Raw genomic sequence first — 25,079 nt, forward strand, 5'->3', positions numbered from 1 at the left:
ATAGATGCTTGGTACTTTTTGAATTTTTATTATTAACATTTCCGAATACATATCCAATTAAGGAGATATATATTTTCATCACTTTATTTCTATGAATTGATGTAAAATATACCTTTCAAGTATACAATTCCAACATACCTCTTTATTTTAGTAAGATATCATGTGGTCACCAAATCCACCAGATTGGGTGATCATAGTGTCTTTAACTTTATTGCTTCTAGCTCTTACTATCTCTATTCATGTCTTCTTTCTTTTTGGTTAGTCATTTTCATTGCTTGGTGGTGGTGCAGGTCTCCTAGTTTTACAGTTCTTACTGATATGTCCCACTTAAAGACAAATAAAACATATAATCTCACGATTTAGCAATTTCTTGTAATTTTCTCTGAAATGTGTCTTGATGCAATACTTTGGAATGTGTCCATATTCTCCACAATAGTGATAATTGTACTGTGTGTTGTAATCCAATTCATAGGAATTTCCTTTCTTTGTTGCGTGATTTTTTTAGTTGACCAATGTCATTTCTACTTGAGTTTGCACCCATAAGCCTTATGTCCATACTTTTGAAAATTGTAGCAGTGACCTTAGAATCTAAATACATTTCCAGTTGAATGTTTGTTCTATGTTTTATATTCATGATCATAATGTCCTACTTTCTTGAATTTAGAACAATTACCACTTCACTTAGGTTTAGGGGTTTGCTTATCATTTTTGCTTCTGCTAATATATTTTGTAAGTCCAATCCTTTGATGGTAATGACATGTAGGTTTGCCTTTTGATTTTTCATTCCTTTGCTCTCCATTTTTTGATGTTTCTCCTTCTTTAGCAGTTGAATATTTCTTGTATCCAAATCTAGAGGTGTCTTTTCCTCTTGGTGACTTCATCATGTCTTTAAAATATTTTATTTTTCAATTAGTTTGTTCATCCTTTGCATGTGTTCCTTTTCATGCCTTAATTCATTCTTCAATTCCTCATTTTGTTACCCTAGATTTGTGATCTCCAAATATTTTATGTTTCCTTCCTAATTTACAACTACTAATTTGTTTAATATTTTAAGATAAGTGTTTGTAATCTTCTCAATTTTAAATGCCATTTCTTCAAGTTTGGTAGTTATTTTCTTTTCTATTCTCTTTGGAAAATTAGCTTATCTCCCATTTCTTTCTTCTTTTTTTCAATAACTTCACATAGTGTATCATAATGAATTTATTTCTCTATCTTGACATATATTTTTTCCTTCACTAGGGCACTATTCTTCTCTAGCAATTCTGGCATTGCTTCACCTTTGTTACCAATCTTCCATTTTCCAACAATTCTTCTATATCACCTTCTATGTATTGAGTTTCATTCAATTGTATAGCGATCTCTCTTCTCCTTTTAAGGAGTTTTGTAAACTCATCTTTTGTTGTCTCTAACTATTGTAACCCGATATGGATTTCAATTATTTGATTGTAAATGATCTTTTCCATCTTGTAGACTTCCATCTCCATGATCTTATCCTCTCAAGTTGTTAAGCTTCCTAACAGGAGAAGTGGACTCGATACCAATTGTTGGAATGTGTATATGGGAAATAAGATAATATATGGGGCCGAGGGTGTCAATTAGGATTTTCAAATTTTTAGAATAAAATCAAATCTATTAAATCGTATCCAATTCATTAATAAAAGTTTAACACTTAAATATAAATTAATTTAATCACATCCATAGTAGTTCAACACATAACACATTGATCTAGTTAACTAGAAACACTTCAAGATGAAGGTAAAACTAGGGTGGGGATGAAACACACAAATCTTTGTTGTTGCAAAAATAAAGTTAACCTATTTAGGTTATAGGGTTTGATCATAAGATATGATGTACCTCATGAGAGGTATGTCCTATTATATACTTAAAATATTATTTAGTCTCACCTTGTTAGAGGATTTGACAGTTACAATTAAGTAAAGACTCTATTAGGATATATACATATGCATGTTAGGACCACTCATTTAAGAGATTTTCCTTGACTCAATTACAAAATAACTAATCTTGTACATGACCCTCGATATACTTTGAATGATAATATTGGGTCTTCTCCCTCCTTTATCTCTAATTTGATTCTCCTAATCTAATATTTCTGTTGAGTCCTTCACTACTCTAATTGCTCTCTCTGGTATTTTTGTCTCTATAAATTTTCTATTACTTTTTTTCTATATTCTTCTCTCTATATATGATTTTAGGGATAGAATCCTCCTTAAGTAGACTTCAAGTGAAATTTCTAGATCTTGATCAATAGTTTAAACTTCATCATCTTCTTTCATTTATGTCCATTTTTTTGATTGGTCAAATTCTACAACTAAGGATCATTACCTCCTTCTAATGATGCGTAACTAGAATCTGATCTGGCTCTACAAATATTCTATGTTTGTTGCATTACAAGCTCACATATCACAACAAAATTACTTGGCACTTCAATGTTCTCACACTCAATCATGTATGATGTTACTCGGCTTCTAGAATTCTATTTGCTTGGTTCTTGATAACTTCTCAATATCCTTGATCTCCATTATATTGCTATTCTCATACTATACTCCTCATCTCTCATATCTTCTTGGTCTCTATTGAATGTTCAACAAATTTAGTTTTTTAGCCTTTACATGATAACTTGATCATGGTGATGATGTTGTAAACATGCCTAGTAAAAGACTTGCAAAAGACAAAGTATTTGGTTACAAATAAGCAAAATAGGCTTAGATATCATTATTTTAGTGGCCATTTCCCTTGAAGATTATGAACCTTTTCGTATTTGTCAAAATAATAAATATTATGAATAGTTGTAATTAGTTTAGTTAAGAATTTTTTTTAAAGGGTCCCAAGTTTTGTCATGCCTCTCTATCTACTAGAAGGAGAGGTACCAGGACCCTAAAAAGGAGCATCATATCTTATACAAATAGATTATTATTGAGAAAATAATATACAAACAAAGGTATTGCACATAACCAAACAATATGTGCAATTTTTAGTGGATATTGCAAATGGCTACTTCTCTATTGTACTCTTTATGAAGTTAAATAAAAGTAGTTTATTTCTTCCAAAAATTGTTCATAATTATCTTCTATTTATACCTAATATATTGTCCTATTACATTTACATTACCATTCATAGATTAAAATTCAATGCATTCCTTAGATAATTAAAATTTACGAGCATTATATTTTTTCTTCAATTTGTCTTCCATGATTTAAGTTCAAAAGAATTGAACTAAGGTTTCTATTCAAGTTTTCTATAAAGTGATTGATGGTAAGAACACACTATCTCTAAAGGATGTTGATGATCTTAAATTTCATATTGAATTAACTCTATTCTACCCAACAAGAATATGGAACTGGTTTTATTTAATTTCAATTGAGTATATTATCAGTTGAAGTTAGTTAAGTCTTTATTGTAGTCAAGAGCTCTACAATTCCTAAAACATATATACTAATTCAAATATATATATATATATATATTCAATCAAATTATCAAAAAGTATTCAATTTCCACTTTTAATTTCTCCTTGGGAGTAACTTTGTATCTCAAGAGTATCAAACAATAAAATATTCTTAAGCTAATATGAACAATATCAATTAGGTTTATTGACCTAGGCCAGAATCCCAAAGTAAGGATGATTTTATTTTGAAGTATCCATCATAATCATTGGCCAAATTGTGTTGAATTACCCAACATTGAGTAAACAAGGCTCATAGGTTTTCCAACCAACAATTTGAGAAACCAAAATAATTGACAAACAATTCCTATTAGTTTGAAGTGCCAATACACTCTTAATAGAGTAAGCATTGATGATTCTTTCTTCTAAACTTTTAAGCAAGGGAAAGAGAATACAATGATCACTTGAACTACCTTTAGTTTGGAAATAATATATTGTTAATTGAAAGAAACTAGATTATTTAAGAAAAATAGTTAGATAACAACTTTGTTATAATTAGCTAGCTATATTAATAAGGCAGTTCAATTTATAGGATAGTTATTTATTAAATAATTGAGATTTTAAATTTGATCCAAAAATTAAGCAAATGTGAACTTAGTTAAAATTATATTTTTTCTCTATTTTTATAATGTATTAATTACATAGAAAAATTGTTTACATGGTTTGGAGTGCCTCCTATGAAGCTGAAGAGCCTCTTAGCTAACCAATATCTAGATTGCACACCCAAATTCAAAATGGAAATATTTTACTTGCTCATATCCAAACTGTTATTTCCATTCCAATCTGGGTCTAATTTCCCAAGAGCATAGAAAATGGTACTTCCAACTTGATTATATAGATTAATTTATGTCAATTTCTATCTGGAATGGTTGGATATAAAAAGTCACTCATTTTAATTAAAATGGCTACAGTATCAAGGCGATGACCTTGCAATCTTGCCTAAGTGTTTGGTTATGAATCAATGACATAGGCTTAGAGATTAATAGTTTTGTGGTGGTTTCCCTTGAATATTACGAATGTTTTCCTATTTGTTAAAATTATAAATATTATGAATAGTTGTAATTAGTTTAGTTAAGCAATTTTTTCAAAGGGTCTCATGCTTTGTCACACCTCTATGTCTACTATAAGGAGAGGTACCCGAAAACTAAGAAAGAGTATATATCTTATACAGATAGATTATTACAAAGAAAATTATATACAAACAAAGGTATAACACACAACCAAACACTATGTGCAAGTTTTGAGTGGATATTGCAATCAACCACTTCTCTGTTGTACTCTTTATAAAGTTAAATAAGAGTAGTCTATTTCTTCCAAGAATTGTGCATAATTATCTTCTATTTATACCTAATATAATATCCTATTACATTTACATTACCATTCATAGATTAAAATTCAGTGCATTCCTTGGATAACTAAAATTTACAAGCATTGTATTTTTTCTTCAATTGGTTTTTAAGGATTAAAGTTCAGAAAAATTAAACCAGGGTTTGTATTCAAGTTTTCTATAAGGTTATTGATGGTAAGAACACATTATCTCTAGAGGATGTTGATGATCTGAAATTTCATATTGAATTTACTCTATTCTACCCAACAAGATTATGGAACTGGTCTTATTTAATTTTAATTGAGCATATTATCAATTGAAGTTAGTTAAGTCTTTATCGTAGTCAATAGCTCTACAATTCCTAAAACATATATGCTAATTCAAAATATATATATTCAATCAAATTATCAAAAAGTATTAATTTTCCACTTTTCATTTCTCTTTGGGAGTAACTTTGTATCTCAAGAGTATCAAACAAGAAAATCTTCTTAAGTTAATAGGAACAATATCAATTAAGTTTATTGACCTAGGTTAGAATCCCATAGTAATGAGGATTTTATTTTGAGGTATCAATCATAATCATTACCCAAATTGTGTTGAATTACCCAACATTGAGTAAACAAGGCTCATAGGTTTTCCAACCAACAATTTGAAGAATGAAAAGAATTGACAAACAATTCCTATTAGTTTGAAGAGTCAATACACTCTTAACAGAGTAAGCATTCATGATTCTTTCTTCAAAACATTCAAGCAAGGGAAAGAGAAAACAAGGATCTCTTAAACTACCTTAAGTTTCAAAATATTAAACTGTTATTTCAAAGAAACCAATTTATTTAAGAAAAACAATTAGAGAACAACTTTATTATAATTAGCTAGCTACATTTATAAGATTGTTAAATTTATTGAATAGTTATTTATCAAATAATAAAGACTTTAGATTGGATCCAAAAATTAAGCAGATGTGAGCTTAGTTAAAATTATATTTTTTCTTTATTTTTAAAATGTGTTAATTGCATAGAATTATTTTTACATGATTTGGGGTCTGGCGTATAAGACTAAAAAGCCTCTCAGCTAGCCAGTCTCTAGATTGGATAGCCAAATTCAAAATGGGATATATTTTACTTGCTCGTATCCAAACTGTTATTTGCATCCCAATTTGGAACTAATTTCCCAAGATTGTAGCAAATGGTACTTTCATCTTCATTATACATATTAATTTATGGAAATTTCTATCTGTAATGGTTGGATATACAAAATCACTCATTTTAGTATAAAAAACTACGGTACGAAGGTGCACAAAATCACAAAGCCCCACATAGCTTATCATTGACCAAAAGAGTGATAGCACGGTTGGATGTACTACGTTCCAAATGATTTTTCAACTACACAAATTCATCCAAACACCACAGAAAAATCAAAATAGTTCTTTTGCATATGTTATTTAATAAATTTAGTAAGAAATAAAACAAGAAGAAGTCGCAATAGCAAACATGAAAATATTTAATAAAACAAGAACAAGGTTCAAGCTATCCCTTAGTTACAACAGATCGTAGAAATAAAATATTCACTGATAAAGACTAGATAAGAACGGAGTTCAAAAAAGAATTTAATTGTGATTAGTTAATGACTCGTAAAATATGGGTGAGAAATTGCACGTTTTATGGATTCTAAATCTTTCACAAATTTTCAAAGTTTCACAGGTTTAATTTAATCATTTATGTGTCTGAAGAGCCACTCAGCTAACTGGTAATTTATTTGATGAAACCCATTTGATAACTCAAGAAAACTGTGCATTATCAGAAAAATAACACAACTCGAATCATAATTCCATTCATTCAGAAAGCACAACACAGGAAGGTGCACACTGGCATCACTTATTTTCAGCGATGGCGGTAGTAGGAAACGCCGTTTACTTAGACGACATGATTAGCATAAGAAAACATTTTAAATCCGCGAGTGATGGGGTTGAACTTCATCCCTTTGCTTCGGATTCCGGCATTGCATGAGCTGTCGCAAGAGGTAGCTTCCAATTGCTCGGTAGGTTCGTCACCTCCTTCTGGCACCGTATATTCGATGGGGTAATCTCCGCAACCACAGTCATCGACAAATAAAGTCACACTATACGTTTCTCCTGCGGTCAAATCCTGCCATAAAACATGCAAGGGAAACACTGAGAACGGAAACGGTGAATAAGACGAAATTGTAGGGGAGCTGATCAGTTCTCCATTACGATAAAAACTTAAAGAATTATTACTGTTACTGAAAACAAACAAACATACCACAAGGAGTTCCCAAAGGTCAGTGGAGTCCACTTTAATCATCTCCTGAACATTATCAGGATCCCAACTGCCCTCAAGCTTAAATATTTTGTCAGCATCCAGCGCATGCCTAACTGCAAATAGTACACTCCTTTTAGGTGCTGGTGGTGGTGGGCTGGGAGGTGGAGGGCTTGGTGGTGGTGGGCTTGGACTTGGTGGTGGCGGGCTTGGGCTTGGCGGTGGTGGACTTGGTGGTGGTGGGCTTGGGCTTGGTGGTGGCGGACTTGGCGGTGGCGGGCTTGGGCTTGGCGGTGGTGGGCTTGGGGGTGGTGGGCTTGGGCTTGGCGGTGGCGGGCTTGGGGGTGGAGGACTTGGCGGCGGTGAGCTTGGGCTGGGAGGCGGTGGACTTGGTGGTGGGGGACTTGGGCTTGGTGGTGGTGGGCTTGGGGGTGGAATGCTACAATCAAAGCCGTACAGTGGTTCTAGGGGATAGACGCCTTCTTCAGGGTCTGGCACCGTGTAAGAGATAGGGGTGCCTTCACAACTATAATCTCCGTCGACAGATAGTGCCACTTCGTATTCTGTTCCTGCAGGCAGTGGCTGCCATGAAACATGCAAAGAAGACAAAACGAAAATGGCTTGTAAGAAGAAAGCTGTAGGCGAGCTTTAGCTGGTGCACTAGGAAGAAAAGAGTACACAATACCATGTTACGGAAAAGTAACAGACATACCAAAATGATTTGCCAAATACCATCAAGATCATTCATTTCATAACTCAGAGAAGAGGAGACGCCGTTCAACACAAGATGCACGTTTCTGGTGTCTCCAAGAGGCTGGCGAAATACAAACGCCACGTCCGTCTCTTCTCCCTGCAGACACAGTCAAATGACATTTGGTTGTTTAGACTCAGACCATAAGCGAGATTTTTCAGTAATGCAGCCATCACTGTTACTCTGCTCAAAGCAAATATTGATGTGGGAAACTTGAGGGATCGCGGGGGTTTATATAGCGGGGATAGGGCCGGCATTGGCAGAAAGCGCCAAAGTTCATTGAAAGCACGTCGGAAATCAGGATTGTTTCCCTTTCGTATGACGTGGTACATCGTTTTAACTGTATTTTGTAACATCTCCATTTCTCAATCGGAAAAACGAAATGTCGGTGTGATAAAATTTGATGGCCCAATGGGGTTTGGCATAGAACAACGTTAAGAACAACAATAAGGGATTGAACGACGAAAGAGCCCAAGTTCAAATTAAACGGACATCGCAAACCAGGCTTCATTTTTTGGATTCTTTGCATTCTCTATCATATGATACATGTGAAACGATTCTTTTCGTTAAACGAGCCGCTTTTTTTCCGCCTTTTCATTTAGTATACAATATCATATAATCAACATTTTAAGTTAAAATAACGACTATGGTCACGAACTCTATTATATGTATAGTTTCAATTTTTAAACATTCAACTTAAAATATTTTGTATTTGAATTTTATGTCTGGCTTGTTTTAGAAGGTGTATGTGTCAAAAACAATCATGTAATTTTAGCTCAAGGTCATATGCTCTCAACCTTGTAATATAAAAACTTGTTTTCTATCATTAAAATCTAAAGTAGCTAAAACATTAATATCTCTACTATCTATGAGATTTTGATACTTGCATTTCTTTTAGGATATATTTTAAAGAAATTTATACTCAATTTTTGTTACCTTATCAAAATTTGAAGCCAAAAATTCTACAAGCTAGATATGATAAAATGACTACAAATGGAAATAATAAATGAACAAATTTGAAATAAAATAAAAATCAACTTGAAATTTTTGTGCACTTCTTACTTTATAAATTAAAGTTGTGCAATATGCAATCAAAACTCAGTTTGAAAGGTCAAACGAAATACATTGTGCAATCAAAACTCACAACTCATAATCTAGGATAAGCCCAATACAGTGTATGCAATCAATTATATCTATGAATAAACTTGTGTGACTCTACTTCAAATCTTGCATTGTTGTTTATCTTCCATTGTGTGGTTATTTTCTCAGGGCTAGGACATCTCCTTTGGGGATTCTCCTACCTTGCACTGGATCAAGTGGTATCAAAGCAAAGGTTGTTCCTAAGTGTGTAGACGGAGTGCCAAAGTTGAGGTAGTTTGCACCAAGGTCTTGTGAAGTGGATTTATTGGGGTTTGCCAAAATCATAGAAGATTCCTCCGAGAAGATTGGACCCCAGGGTGATTGATGATCCTAGCGATGCTATGGAAGAAAGGATCTCAGAGAAGGTTAGAGAAGATTTTAGATCTAAAATAGATGAGGTTAAAGCCAATTTCAAATCTGAGATGGGGTTAATGACGAGTGATATGATCACTAAGATCATAAGTTCTATAGGTGGTGTACCTTAGCATATGGGTACTAAAGATGGTTACGAGGAAGTTGCTGAAGACTTTAAAGTTGTTGGATCGAGTGATGAGGCCATCACTGATCGTGTGGGGAGACCTATGGGAAATAGGGTTGGTTAGTTTGCTAGACCTAGATCTTAGTTGAAGTTGAAGCATAAGATAGAGGTTTCTAATTTCTCAGGTACTTTGAATCTTGAAGACCTGGTTGATTAGATTGGTGAATTAGAAGACTACTTTGAGATTTAGAACATTAAGGATCCTCTTGGAGTAAGCTTGACACAAACTAAGTTGAAGATATATGTTGCACTCCTTGGTGGAAAGAACTGCAAAGAGACAAAAAAGAAGAAGAAGGTGAAATGAGGATCACTAGATGGAGATTGATGGTGACTAAGTTGAAGGCTAAGTTCATTCCTACTGATTATGAACATGATTTATTTTAGAGGTTGCAGAATCTGAAGTAGAAGGATATGACTATGAAGGATTATACCAAGGAGTTCTACAAGTTGACTATTGAGAACATCTTTTCACACCTGGGAAGTTCAATGTATGAGCATCCTAGGGTAGGTGGCTATCCTACATGACTAAGGGATTTTGGTGGGGTTGAATGGACCTATTTGGGTCTTGTGTAATTAATTTTGATGTATTTAATAAGTATTCTAAGCCTTTAAAAGCATTTGGTATTTAATTTATTTTGGAGGCCAACTTGTACACACGGAAATAAACACACCAATAATAGAAAATAATAGATCACACGGAAATGAACACAAGGCACCAAGATTTAACATGGTTCACCCAATCCCTGGGCTACGTCCACCAAACAACAAGTCCAATATTATTATAATCCAGTGATTACAACCTGATTACGATCTGTAATCCCTTACAGCTCAATACCACCACAAGAAGCAATTTCACATCACAACATCATGAAAATACCCAACCCTAAACCCTTTTATACAAGTATGAAACTGCTATAGGGTTATAACATGTTAGCCATAAATTAGCCATAACTTTAGTGGTGAATCTATGAATGGTGAATAGTACCAATTTTTTTTTTTTTTCAGGGAGATGCCCTAAACCCCAGTAATTATGAAGTATGTATAGTACTTTCTTGATCAGTCACCACAATCTAACAACTAGGACATCTCCTTTGGGGATTCTCTTACCTTGCACTACATCATTATTTCAAGAAAAAGGAATTTTTGCATGATTGTAAGAAAATAAAATATTTGAAGTTATTCAAAATATGAAATGCAATGGCACAAGTATTTAAATAATCTCAATCTATAGAATATCCTCCCTTCTTGAATCACAATGAGTGTCTTGGAACTTCTTTCACATGTGCATGTAGCTTTCATGGATTGCAAAATTAGATATTATAGATCACAACAAATTATGATATGGCCTAAAAGAAATATTTCCATCATGGGACTTGATAATTACATAAATTATGATTGTGTAAATGTGATACAAACATTATTAAAATCCATAAATATTAATCTAGTCCATTCAAATAAATCTATGTTAATAAGCATACAACTATTCTATTTATAGTGATTCACCATGCCTTTATACTAACTTAATATTAATTTTAGTTCTATATAACTAAATTGACACTCACAATTCACACGCAAAATGTCAAACATAGATTTCTTAATATATGATTACTTCAAGAGTTTATTTCGATAATACTCTTCTAGGATCTTGACCCCTTAGTAGGCATCTAGAAAAAACAAAAACTCAACTAAACTCCATTTTAATAAGAAAAAAATACTTTAATATGTAGGACATGCATTCTATTTTAAAAAGTTTTATCATAGTCATACAATAATCAATTTATACAACATCATACTCTACCATTATAATTGGTTGTTTACACTAGCTTAAATTATTCAGATAACATGGATAACATATAAATCACAATTCTAACCATATAAATAAAAGACTATTCCTTTTAACAAAATTTTTGCTACGATCTTATTTATTTCAAAAACTTTGTGACATAGGTCTTTTACCCAAGGCTTTTATCTACTTAAGAACATTTATTTTAATGACATGTTGATTTACATGTAAATTTTAGTCATTTAAAAGTAGTTTTTAACAAAGGGAAGAGAGGGATAGAGACATTCGATTATCAACAATAGATTTTATTTTTTGTCTTCAATTTCTGATATCAAAAAGGCATATGGTAGGGAGATACTCCTTACTTTTACATGATCAATTAATATAAAAAATTACCTAATTTCATGTAAGATATAACATTTTCAAATTAAAAAAATTTCATATAAGATCCTTAGTTCTTAGGGAAGAAATACAAGATCTGAACTCTTAAATGAACCCACTAACTATATTTTAGAGCCATACAACATTGTCATCCTTTCAATCCTCCAAAAGTGGGTACCACTAGATCCATGTCTTACATCTGCTTAAAAATAAAATGCACTTTGTTACCATGCTTGAATACTCAACTTTTCAACTTCAAAATTAAACCCATAGAAAAAATCTTTGGATGGTTTTTATTACTAATGATTGTTTTGTAGACTATGGCTTGTGAAGAAGACAATGCTTTGAGGATATGTAGAACCTGAACATTGAATATTGAGAAGTTCGAGTTCAATCTTTGAAATTGAGATTGCAATTTAGAGAGTCAAGGTTCAGATCCATGTTCAAATTTACTGGTTTGAAGTTCAAGAATTGAAATATATAAGCAATGTTTAGATTCAAGGTTCAGAGTTAAATGTATAGATAATCTCTCCAAAGCACAATTTTAGATGTAATGATCAGATATGAAAAGTCAACAGATGAAGTTGCAATCAGAACATTAGTTTGATGATATGGTTTAGTAATTTGGTTTCAATGTGACGAATCCCCAAATTATGAACTTAAGAGAATTTAAGGTTCAACTCAAGTCTAAAGATGTAGTTCCATAATGAGCCAATCAAAATCCATATCTAAAATGATATTTATGTTGCACAAATAATGATTCCAAAAATTTTATGCCTAATGTGGGGGCATTTTCTATGCCACAATGGTTGGAACTATTACCCACCAATGACTAACAATCATGATATTGTCTTGCAATTATAGAATAAGAATGAAAGTTGGGCTCTAATAAAACTTTGAAGCTATTGACTCCTCAACTTGTTCATCATTACTTCTCCATATCTCTAAACTATGAACATCCTTAGCCTATGAATGGATCACACAATGTTATGACCATCAAATTCATTTATTTATTGAGTTGTATGTTGACGGGTTATTGGGAATGAGATTAGACTCTTAGGGTCTATTTGGCAAGTGGAATACAGGTGGAATTGACATTAATAAATTTCAAAAAATTAATGCTATGTTTGGATGAATCAAATTCTCCATAACGATAAAAATTAATCTTATTCCAACTATGCTTTTGCACAAGGAAATAGAGATTATATGTATTCCTTATCAAATTCTAGGTGAACCAAACATAGAAGAGAACACATATCCCAATTTTCTATTCCCAGATTAACAAACCTGAAATAAGTATTCATATTCCTATAATCCTATTCTACTTACCAAATGAACCCTTAACTTTCTCCATGAAAAATGTTGATTTTTTTTCATGATCTTTCGAAGACAAGGAATGAAAATAGGTATTAAATAATCATGGTATGATGAAGAGAGAAAGTTCTAGCTAAATGGTGATATTTCCCATACAGAGACTCATCCTCATCTAGAATTTCTAAAAAAAGGAACTTCAAAGGAAAACCCGACATTCACATTGAACAAATAAAGTCCATGTTTTCATGGGGCCTCAAAATAATGTGGGGATTGAGAATTTTCATGCACAAATAAAAGATGTACAACTAAATACCATGTGGTAGCAATGGAAGCACATGGTTGTGTGTAGAGATCACTAGTGAAAGCTACATGTGAATTTTAAAAGTCTTCCATTTTTTAATGTACAAAAGATTGATCGCAAGACCATTGGGATCTTTGGTGACTCATGGTGGCCGATGATATGGAGACTATCATAGACAAAGCAAACAAACTTTTTGATGTAGAGCCCAAAATTTAGCACAAAGAAACCTGACCCAATATCCAAACTTTGACAATGTTCAAGACTCGCATTAGCTCATGTGGTCTCCAAATTATGCTAAATATGTTTGATTAAAGAATAAATATGTGCATGGGACCCTAGCCACAGACTTGAAAGAGGAGAGCACATGCAAAATACTTGGCAAAATACTCCCAATCATAAAATGACATCTTAACATATATCATTGATTATTTGCATAAATATTATTGATCTAAATTGTAAAAGACAATGAGACACTATTACCCTTATAGGATTGATTTTTTGTGAGATGCAAATTTTTTGGAAGTGAGGGAGTAGTGTCTTGTTGATTTCCAGATTGGGCATTATAAGAATCAAGTATTGTCTGATATTATCGACATGAACAAATTTCATGTGTTTCTTGGTAGACCTTGGAAATATGATTGCAAGGTTGTGGATGATTGTGTCAAGAATGTGTTTACAATTGAGAAAGGTGGTAGAAAGCATTCCATGTTTCTCTTTTAGAATGAAGAGGTCAGTAAAAGGAACCTGACCATTAGCAACCAAGTTGAGTTGGCAAACTCTGAAAGGGCTAGTGATCAGTGTAGACAAAAAACTTGTGCAACACTAAGGATAGATGTGAAGAAGTAGAATAAGAGAAAGGTAAAGAGTGTACAATTTGAAGACTTGGAGGATAAATATGTGAAGAAATAGTTTGGGATTTGTGTGTTGAAATCTAGAATATTTTCTTCCAGCTACTAAGAATATCTTTTGTACTTGGGAAGTCAGATGTAGGAGCATCCTAGAGTAGTTGGCTATCCTACATGATTAAGGGATTTTGGTGTAGTTGAATGGACCTATTTTGGTCTTGGGTAATTAATTATGATGTATTTAAGAAGTATTGTAAGCCTTTAAAGGCATTTGGTATTTAATTTATTTTGGAGGCCAACTTGTGGCTCTTCATATAGTTAATGTAAGGGATATTTAATTGTAGATTATTGGGCTAACTTGTGGCTTAGTTGGGTATAAGTATGGGTTGTGGTGAAGTCTTTAGTCATTATGCACCCGTCTTGGAGAAGATGAGATGGAAGATGAGAAAATTTTGAGAAAGGCTAGTAGCCGAGGCTTGGGAAACAAGGAGATTGCTCGGTGGACTTCTAAGTACCAGTCGGATCTCCCTTGGAGGTTTCTACCAAAGTGTAGATATGCACTAGCTAGGGTTTGGATTGGATGTAGAGGGATCTTACAGAGCTATTACTTGCTTTTTATTTTTCCATAACTAGGAAGACCTTATAGCCTTACACATTGCATGCAATCATTTATATCTATGAATAAATTATTGTGACTTGGCTTCAAATCTTGCATTGTTTTTTATCTTCCATTATGTTGTTATTTTCTAGGGGCTACAGTATATTCCTTGGGGATTCTCCTACCTTACACTGCATCATTATTTCAAGAAAATGCTTTTTTGGCATGATTTTAAGAAAATAAAATATTTGAAGTTATGTAAAATATGGAATCCAATGGCATAAATATTTAAAGGATCTCAATCTATAGATTATCCTCCCTTGTCGAATCATAATGAGTGCCTTGGAACTTGTTGCACATGTGCATGTAGATTTCATGGATTGCAAAATTGCATATTGTAGATCACAAAAAATTATTATACAACTTAAAAGAAATATTTCCATCATGGGACTTGATAATTGCATAAAATATGATTGTGGAAATGTGCGACAAAATTTATAGAAATCCACAAATGTTAATCTAGTCCTTTAAAACAATTTTATGTTAATAAGAATAGAACTATTTTATTTATAGTGATTCACTATGCTTTTATACTAGTAATATTTTTTTTGGTTCTATATAACTAAATTGCTACTCACAATTCACATACAAAATGTCAAACCTAGATTTCTTAGTATTTGATTACTTGAAGAGTTTATTTCAATAATACTCTTTTAGGATCTTGACTCATCATTAAACATCTAGCAAAAATAAAAACTTAATTAAACTCCATTTTAATAAGAAAAAATACTTTAATATGTAGGACATGCATTCTATTTTTAAAAAAATTATCAGTCATAAAATAATCAATTTATACAGCATCATACTCTACCCTTATAATTGGTTTCTTAGATTAGTTTAAATTATTCAAATAACATGGATAACATATAAATCAAAATTCTAACCATATAAATAAAATACTATTCCTTTTAAGAAAATGTGTGCTACAATCTTATTTATTTTGAAAATTTTGGGACAGTTCTTTTCCTCAAGGTTTTCATGTACTTAAGAACATTTATTTTAAAGACATGTTGATTTGAATATAAATTTTAGTCATTTAAGTGTAGTTTTTAAGAAAGGGAAGAGAGTGATAGAGACATTTGATTTATCAACAATAGATTTTATTTTTTCTCTTCAATTTCTTATATCAACAAGGCATACGATAGGGAGATACTTCTTACTCTTGCTTGATGAATTAATATAAAAAATTACCTAATTTTAAATAAGATATACCATTTTCAAGTAAAACAATTTTCACATAAGCTCCTTAGTTCTCAGGAAAGAAATACAAGATTTGAACTATTAAATGAACCTATTAATTATATTCTTCAGTCCTCAAAAAGTGGGTACCACTAGATTCATGTCTTACTTCAACTTAAAAATAAAATGCACTTTGCTACCATTCTTTAGCACTCACCTTTTAAACTTCAAAATCAACCTCATAAAAATAATATTTGGTTGGTTTTTGTCACAAATGATGGTTTTGTAGACTGTGACTTGTGAAGAAGATAATATTTTGAGGATATGTAGAACTTGAACTTAGAACATTTAGAGGTTCAAGTTTGATCTTTGAAATTGAGCTTGCAATTAAGAGAGTCAAGGTTTAGATCCATTTTCAAATTTAGCAGTTCAATGTTCAAGGATTGAAATATATAACCAATGTTTAGATTTGAGGTTCAAAGTTAAATATGAAGATCATCTCTCCAAAGTGTAATTTCAGATGTAATGGTTAGAAATGAAAACTCAATAGATGAAGTTTTGATCAAAAAGTTAGCTTGATGATAAGGTTTAGTGATTTGGTTTCAGCATGAAAAATCCCCTAATTATGAACTCAAGTGAATTTTAAGGTTCAACTCAAGTCTAAACATGCATATCCATAATGACCTAATCAAAATCCATATCTAAAATGATATGCGTGGTGCACAAATAATGATTCCAAAATTTGTATGGCTAATGTGGAGGCCTTTTGTATTCCACATTTGTTGAAAATATTACCCATGGATGATTGACAATCATGATATTGTCTTACAATTATAGAATAAGAATGAAGATTGGGCTATGATAAAACTTTGAAACTATTGAATCCTTAGCTTGTTTGTCACGACTTTCCATATTTATAAACTATGAACATCCTTAGGCTATGGATGGATCACATAGTGCTATCACCATCAAATTAATGGATTCATGGAGTTACATGTTAATGAGTTATTGGGAATGATTTTAGACTCTTAGGGTTCATTTGGAAAGAGGAATACAGGTGGAATTGGCATTAATAAATTTAAAAAGAAGTTAATGCTATGTTTGGGTGCATCAAATTCTACATAACAATAAAAAATAATATTATTCCAATTCTTCTCTTGTACCAAAAAATAGAGATTATACATATTTCCTATTAAATTTTGGGTGAACCAAATAGAAAAGAGAATACATGTACCAATTTTATATTCCTAGATTAACAAACCTATAATAAGTATTCCTATTCATGTAATCATATTCTACTTTCCAAATGGACCCTTAACTTTCTCCATGAAAAATGTTGATTTGTATTCATAATCTCTGAAAGATAAGGAATGACAACTGTATGCCTAAAATGTAAGCACACTTCTATGAGTCATTATATCCAAGATTACTCAAAAATGAGGTCTTGAATGGCGACTCATAGCTCTCTATTCATGGAGTGCAAGGGTTTGTAATGTAGGCCCTCAGCTTGACCTAGTTTGTGTCCATGCAAGTACACCATGAAACAAGAGATTCAAGGATCCAAAAATATTCATGCAAATGAAAATGAAAACTAATCTATATGATGATAATGCCAAACAATGCAAGAAAGGAAATGTAATAACAATGCAATACTAATCTATGAAAATAAATATGACTCTAAGATAATATGCAAATGCAAGGATGAAACCTCATGATGGAAGCCATGGACGCATGAGAGAATAAGACAAGAAGATAGAAGTTCTCCACAAAAATCTTTGATGCTCAAACTCCTTCAAAAATTGCTCTCCATACCTGTAACATAACAATAGCATAATTATGGATGAATTGTGAATGAATTGCAGATGATCAAAATGAAGAGAGGGCTCTCCCTTATAAAGAAAAATATGGAAGTGAGAGGCTCCTCACAACCAATATGGGATAATAGAGTTTGATCCATGTGAGAGAAAATTCCACCAATGAGAAAAGAGGAGTGTTTGAGAAGAAAGTGGAAAGATAAGTCCCACTTAGAAATATGTGCATTTAAGTGTAGAGAAAATTTTAAAAAAAATTTATTTAATCTTTATTTAATTTATTTCTTTTTTCAAGTGAGTTTAATTTATTTAATTAAAAGGGAGCAAATTCTTCCAATTAAATAGGAAATATTTAATTAAATTAAAAGAAGGGTTTTTCTCTTAATAAATAAAATGTGGATGAATTTAATTAAAAGAGAGGTTTTGTTTTAATTAAATGGGGACTTATTTTATTTAATTAGAAGAGGAGATTTTCTTTTAATTAAATAAGACTTAGGATAAAATGATCAACCTTGGAAAAAATAGAATAATTGAATTTGATCAAAGAAATTGATTTAAATTGATTTAATAAAATATTGCAAACCATTGATTCAAGAAATTTGATAAATTGATAAATTGAATAATGGGGGCCCATAGTCTAGGCAACCATTTTAGGGTGCATACATTTGCCCCTCTTTGACTAATGTGTGATCGATTTGGGAATACATGTAGTCAAAGAAAGAAATTGAAGTGTGAGGTCAATTTGGGATCACAAAACAACCTAGATGTGTGGTCGAATCGGGAACACATCAGGACAAAGAATTCAAATAAATTTTGACTTGAAAAAGTCAAGGATAAAATTGATAAAATTGATAAAATTGAATCAAAGATTGAATTTGATAATTACTGCCCCCTCATGATCGAAATCGAAATGAGATAGAGGAGAAACAACAAATTGATAAATTTGATCAAATCGAACAAAAGATAAGGTTCTTGATGTAAGATGAAAGATATAAGAATCATAGAACCAAGGTAGATCATCAAGCATGAAATATTATGCCCCAAAGGTGATTTAGAAGAAAAGAAGTGGGGAAAAAGAAAATGGAAGATAGAAGTTTGAAAGATATAGAAATAAATAGAAAGAAGAAAAGAAAATGCCCCAAAATCAATCAACTATTAAAGATAGAAATTTCAATTGAGATAACGAAAGAAGATCAGGAAATGAAGATCAAAACATGACCACAGTTGATTAAAAGTCCACAATAAAGATGAAGGGACAACCCTCTCAAACTCATAATGCAGCCTAAAAATGTAAACTAACATGAAGCCTAATAATGCAAGCTACATGAAAATGCAATGGTGTACTTGCAAAAGAGCAACTGTAACATAGGATTTTGTTGTTCATCATTCATTAAAGAATGTAAAAGAACTTATTTTCATCATTGGGCCATTATTAAGGGACATCAAAAAATCACACAATCATCACTAGTCACAAGTGCAACTATGAAGATATGAATGTAATTTATATTGGATTGGAATGTGGAAAGATTCTAACATAAGCATCAAAGACATAAATTTCAAGATGACTTCGATGTTAGCTTACCCAATTTAATGTAGCAAAACCATGCTTACATCAAGGCATAGATGCCAAGATGACCATAAGAACGGTTGTGAAAAAACAATCAAGGATGATGCCTCAAATCTCTTAAGTATTTCAAGGGGACAACAAGAGACACTCTAGAGTTTCAAGACCACACCCACAAGGAAAAAACAAATAAAAACATGTCCCATGCCTCGAGTCCCCTAGCGATGCATCATGGAGAGACTTATCAGACAAGGACACTTAACACAAGTCAATAATAGTCAGCACACAAAGAAAAGATCATGACATAATTCAAGCATTAAGTGTTGCGTTTAAAATTTAAGTGTTTTAACTAATACTGAGCTCCAAGGATAAGGATCAAATGCTTGTAGGAAGGGAAGATCACAAGACAAAATTGAGTAAGACCAAACCAATAAGTGTTGAAAAACACTCGATGTCAATGGTTGTATTGAAAAATACAATTGGGGTGGTGTTGAAAAACACTATTTGTGAGGTGTCCTAAAGACTAACACATCCAAGAGACCATAGCTAACATAGTTATGCCCCCTAGACAAAGACCAATTCCAAACCAAGGCAACAAGGACAAGGCATGATGGAGAAAGGCTAAGTGTCAAGGACATGCACTAAAAAATAAGGGTGCAAAGGCCTCAAGTAGTGCCTGTTTCTAGGTTTTCAACACTTGGATTCTTTTTTCTTTTTTCTTTTTTTAGGACTTTTTATAAATTTTTTTGTATTTTTGCTACCATGGCGCCTGTTTCTAGGTTTTCACCAAGGTACTCTTTCTTTTTTCTTTTTTTTTTTGAACTTTTGAATTTATTATTATTTTTAAGTGTATAATTTTTGGACTATATATTTTTTTTTGGAGATACATCAAAGTTCCTATTTCTAAGATGATCATTTTTTTAGGACATTTTTTTATTTTTAATATTTTTCACAATATATCATTTTTTTGTATTTTTTGAAATATATCAATTTTTTTGTTTTTTTTTAAATATATCATTTTTTTTGTATTTTTTTAGGATTAATAAATATGTACAAATAATATACAATGCCCCCAAACAAAAGCAAGGACCAAACTCTCAAGCATGATCACATTGTGCAGTCCCAATGTCTAGCAAGGTAGAGGACATGATGGAGCAACAAGCTGATAAATATGATGGATAAGGAAGGAGTGTATGAAGCAAGTGAAAGTGATCTTCAAAGACTAACTCCTCAAGAGTACCCAAGCTAGGGGAAAATTGTCATGTAAAGTACATTTGAACAAGAAATGAAATGCCAACATAGGATAATTCATGAAAGCATAATGTAAAAGTGGGAAAGATGCAATCCAAAGAAGTAGACAAGTGAAGAGGCTTCATAACATCATATTTTAGTCTTTTTTATTAGATCAAGACCAAATGGGTAAATGGAAAAAGGATAGCGAAAGAATAGAGTGAATGGAGGAAAATAGATATGAAGGCTAAACATGAAAGGAATGAAAACAAGATTGTCATATGATAGCTCACAAGATAGCCAAACATTTGTGTATAGGTCAACATTGTCAAGATCAAAGAGAGAAAACAAAATGGATGAAAGATGTAGAAGAACTACGCATGATGCCTGATTGTCAGGTTTTCATCATGGTACTTAACCAAGGTGCCACAAGGGAGTGGTTTTCACCATAGGATGAATTTATTTCTCTTTACTTTTGCTACCAAGGTGCCTGATAATCAAGTTTTCACCAAGGCACATTTTCAAATTTTTTCATTTTAATTTTTTTTGAATATTTTGGAAGAAGTCAAGCTTTTGAGATAATGCTCCTTGAATGTTTAAACCATGATATAGAAAGGATTTGAAATGACATGCTCAAAGATGCTAATAGGGAAAAGCGGATGGAAGACAAAAATGGAGGATATGGCTTTATGCAAAGCGAGTGAGATTGGAAGATGGAAATGAAGGCAAGATCAATGTCAACACACACCTTGAAGTATGGTGAGAGGATGGAGAAAAAGTGAAAGAAGGAATAAGTGAAGGAATATATTGAGTGAATAGAAGAGGTTTTGGTTTAGGCACATGGAATGGAAGAATTCTTTTGGAAGAAGATGAAGTGGAATTCTTTGGAAGCTTGAATGTCAACTTCAATTGTTGTTCAATATTAGACTCTCTCAAGAGAGACTTTGGAATCCATATAGCCATAGGCCTCTTTTAATTTATTTTTGATGATTTAGAGATAATATCTTCAATGATGGATTTTGGAACCCATACTTATAATTTTTTTCTTAGATATCTCTTTTGACTTTATGCCCCCATGTCGATTAGAGTAGACATTGTGGTCTTCTTTTTTATATGGATTCTTGAATTTCTTTTTTTTCTTGTATTGAAAATTCAAGTTAATTCCAAAAGACTTGGGACTTGTGGAAGAAGAAGAATGATATGACTGGTTTAGGTGAGTGGGTGGATGAAAATGATTCAAGGATATGAATCTATGTTGATCTTGAGGAAAGACAGGAGAGGGAGAGATGTAAGGATCCAAGATGGATGATGAATTAGGAGAGTTGGGAGGTGAAAGTGAAGGGACATAAGGACCCAAGATGGAAGGAAGACGTGAAGCATTTAGTATCGGTGGGGGAGGTCCAATGATGGATGTGGAAGATGCAAAAGGGTAATCAATAAGTTCGTTAACAACTATATGATGATCAAGGACATCAACATCTTTAGAGTGATCATTAGAATTTTTAATAGGAACATGAACATCTTGAATAGGAGAAACTTCTTTGATAGGAGTACTTGAAGCTTCAGAAGACTTAGGAAGAGTAGAAAGTGAAAGCAAACATGGAGTGGTAGAACAAGAAGATGGAAGACTTTGATCTTGACAAGGATCTTTGGATAACATAAGCATAGAATTGTTCTCTTGATTTTCAATAGGCTCAACATTGGAAGTAACAACATCATTATTAATAACCTTAATGGAAGTATCATCTTTTGAAGGAGCAAGTGTACTAAGGTCATTTTTATTGTCGATAAGCTTAGTGGTGCAAGCAATATCTTGATCTTGCTTAGGAGAAGATTTAAGACATGGTGGAATGAATGAGAAAGGACGCAAGGGATCAAAAGAACCATGAAACATATCAGAGATATCATGAAAAGGATTGGATGACATGGAAGGTTCTTGATCTTGATCTTTTTTTATATTCTTTTCTTTATCATTTTTAGAGTCCTCTTGACATGAAACCACTCCTAAGGAGAAGGAAGCATGTTGGAATTGTATGGAAGACTTTGGAATAGATGATGAAGGACTACCTGAAGTAGGCATTATAGCACATGAAGGCTTAGGCTCTTTAGGTTTAGCATTGTCAAAGGTATTTGTAGGCAAGTGAATGTTAGCTTGAGTTTCTTTAAGAGGTAGACTTTGAGGATAACTATAGGGAACCACATGAAAATCATTAGGATCTTTGTTGGATGAAGGATTTGTAGAAGATTTGAGAGACTCGAAATCTTTAAGGGGTGTATGGATAGTGGAGGAAGTAGAAAATGGAATGGGAGCATCAGAAGACAAAGGTTCAACATTAACATGATCTTGCTCGAGAGTGTAATCTTTATTTTTAGCATGAGGTTTCTTAGAAGAGGAACTCTTATCCCATTGATGTTGTATTTCAGCACAAAAAAATGCTTTCTCTTCATCAAAAAATGTAGATTTATCATTAAGGTATTGTTCACAAAATTTATCAATGTTGTTTTCAAGATTTGATTCATGTGGATTCTCATTAATATTTATCTATGACTCATCCCCTTTAAGCACAAGCATAGGACTAGGAGGACTTTTAGGAACTGTAGGAATGTAATAATAATCATCATCATAATCATTGTCATCATAATCATTGTCACTATAGGCATTGTAGATAGGCATATCACAAGACTTTTCATGTTGTTCATTATCATATGTCTCAATAAGAGGAATAAGACTCTTGGTAGAAGTAGAAGAAGAATGATATCGTGAGGAAGAGGTAGGTGAAGACCTAGATGGATGATATTTAGAAGAGTCATGGTAAGACTTGGAATATGAAGAATGTGAATGATAGTTAGAAGAATCATCATAAGACTTAGAAGATGAAGAATTTGAATGATATTTAGAAGAATCATGATAAGATTTAGAAAATGGAGTATGTGAATTATATTTAGAAGAATTATCGTAAGATTTAGAAGATGAAGAATATGAAGGATATTTAGAAGAAACATGATAAGATTTAGAAAATGAAGTATGTGAATGATATTTAGAAAAATTATCGTAAGACTTAGAAGAATTATCATAAGACTTAGAAGATGAAGAATATGAAGGATATTTAGAAGAATCATGATAAGACTTGGAAGATAAGGAATTTGTATGATATTTAGAAGAATCATGATAAGACTTGGAAGATGGAAAATATTTGGAAGAAGGATATTGTGATTTGATCTTGCACATGATCCTAGAAAAAGTGTCTAATTTATCAATTTTTTTGATCATTTTTGTTGCAATGTTAGCATCCATGTATCTATTGGAGCAAAAACACTTTTCAAATTCATGAAGGAGGTGGATTTCATCTGAGCTCAAATGAGGATCCCTAAAAAGATATCCAAGATCCATGGTTCTAGAAGAAGAAGAATCAAGCATGAAAGAAGAGAAATGATGAATAGAATAAGGTAGACTATATGATAATAAGAGGAAAATAATCAAGAAGACGTGAAGAAGAGGAAGAATGGAAATGGGAGATTAGAAAGACATGGAAGATGAAGAAGAAAGAAGACCAAGAGTCATTTTGGAAAATTTGATACCATTTGAGTTCATTTGAATGTTGAGCAACATGTAATAGCACTTGTAACCAACATGAAAGAAAAGGTACTAGTTGATAGGATAACCCTAAGAAACATTGGTACCAAACTAGGATAGTAAAAGCACTAACTTGTCCAAAAAAGAGATGATAAGAATGAATTTTTGTAACAGGCATAAACCAACACTACCACAGAGGTGCTCACAACTTTGGGTGAATACCCTAGCACAAAGAGTCATGGTATGATGGAGAGAGAAAATTTTAGTTAAATAGTGACATTGCCCCTAGAGAGACTCATCCTAATGCACAATTTCTAGAAAGGGGAACTTCAAAGGAATGCCTGACATTCACATTAAACAAACAAAATCCAAATTTCCATGGATCCTCAACACAACACGAGGATTGAGATGTGATATGCAAATTTCAGATGCACAAGTGTATACTATGTGGTAGTAATGGAAATACATGGCTATGTGGAGGGATCACTATTGAATGCTATATAAAAAGTTTGAAAGTCTTCAATTTTAGAATGTAGAGAAGATTGATCTCACCATCTAGATCTTTGGCGACTCATGGTGGCCAATGATATGCAGATTATCATATAAAAAGCACACAAATTCTTTGATGTAATGTGTGAATTTACAAATAGGAAATATACTTCTAACAGGGGAGGGTGAATTAGAAGTTCTAAACATTAATCAATAAATTTTTTAAATTAAATTCATACATCAACATAAAGAAATAACATGAAAGTAAAAGCATGGATGTAAACACTTGACACCAGATTTGATCACCCAGAGTCTATTAGAATGTTTCGAATCTCTTACTTACAATATGACATTTTTGAATTCAAATCCTTGTTCTATCCAATTTGATCCTCACTGATCTGATATATAACTTCTACAATGTTGATCCTTTGATTACTAACTAGTTATGCAATTATATC

The sequence above is a fragment of the Cupressus sempervirens genome, chromosome 7 (genome assembly GCF_028749045.1).
Source record: "Cupressus sempervirens isolate cs-2001-9-10 chromosome 7, ASM2874904v1, whole genome shotgun sequence".
NCBI lineage: Eukaryota > Viridiplantae > Streptophyta > Pinopsida > Cupressales > Cupressaceae > Cupressus > Cupressus sempervirens.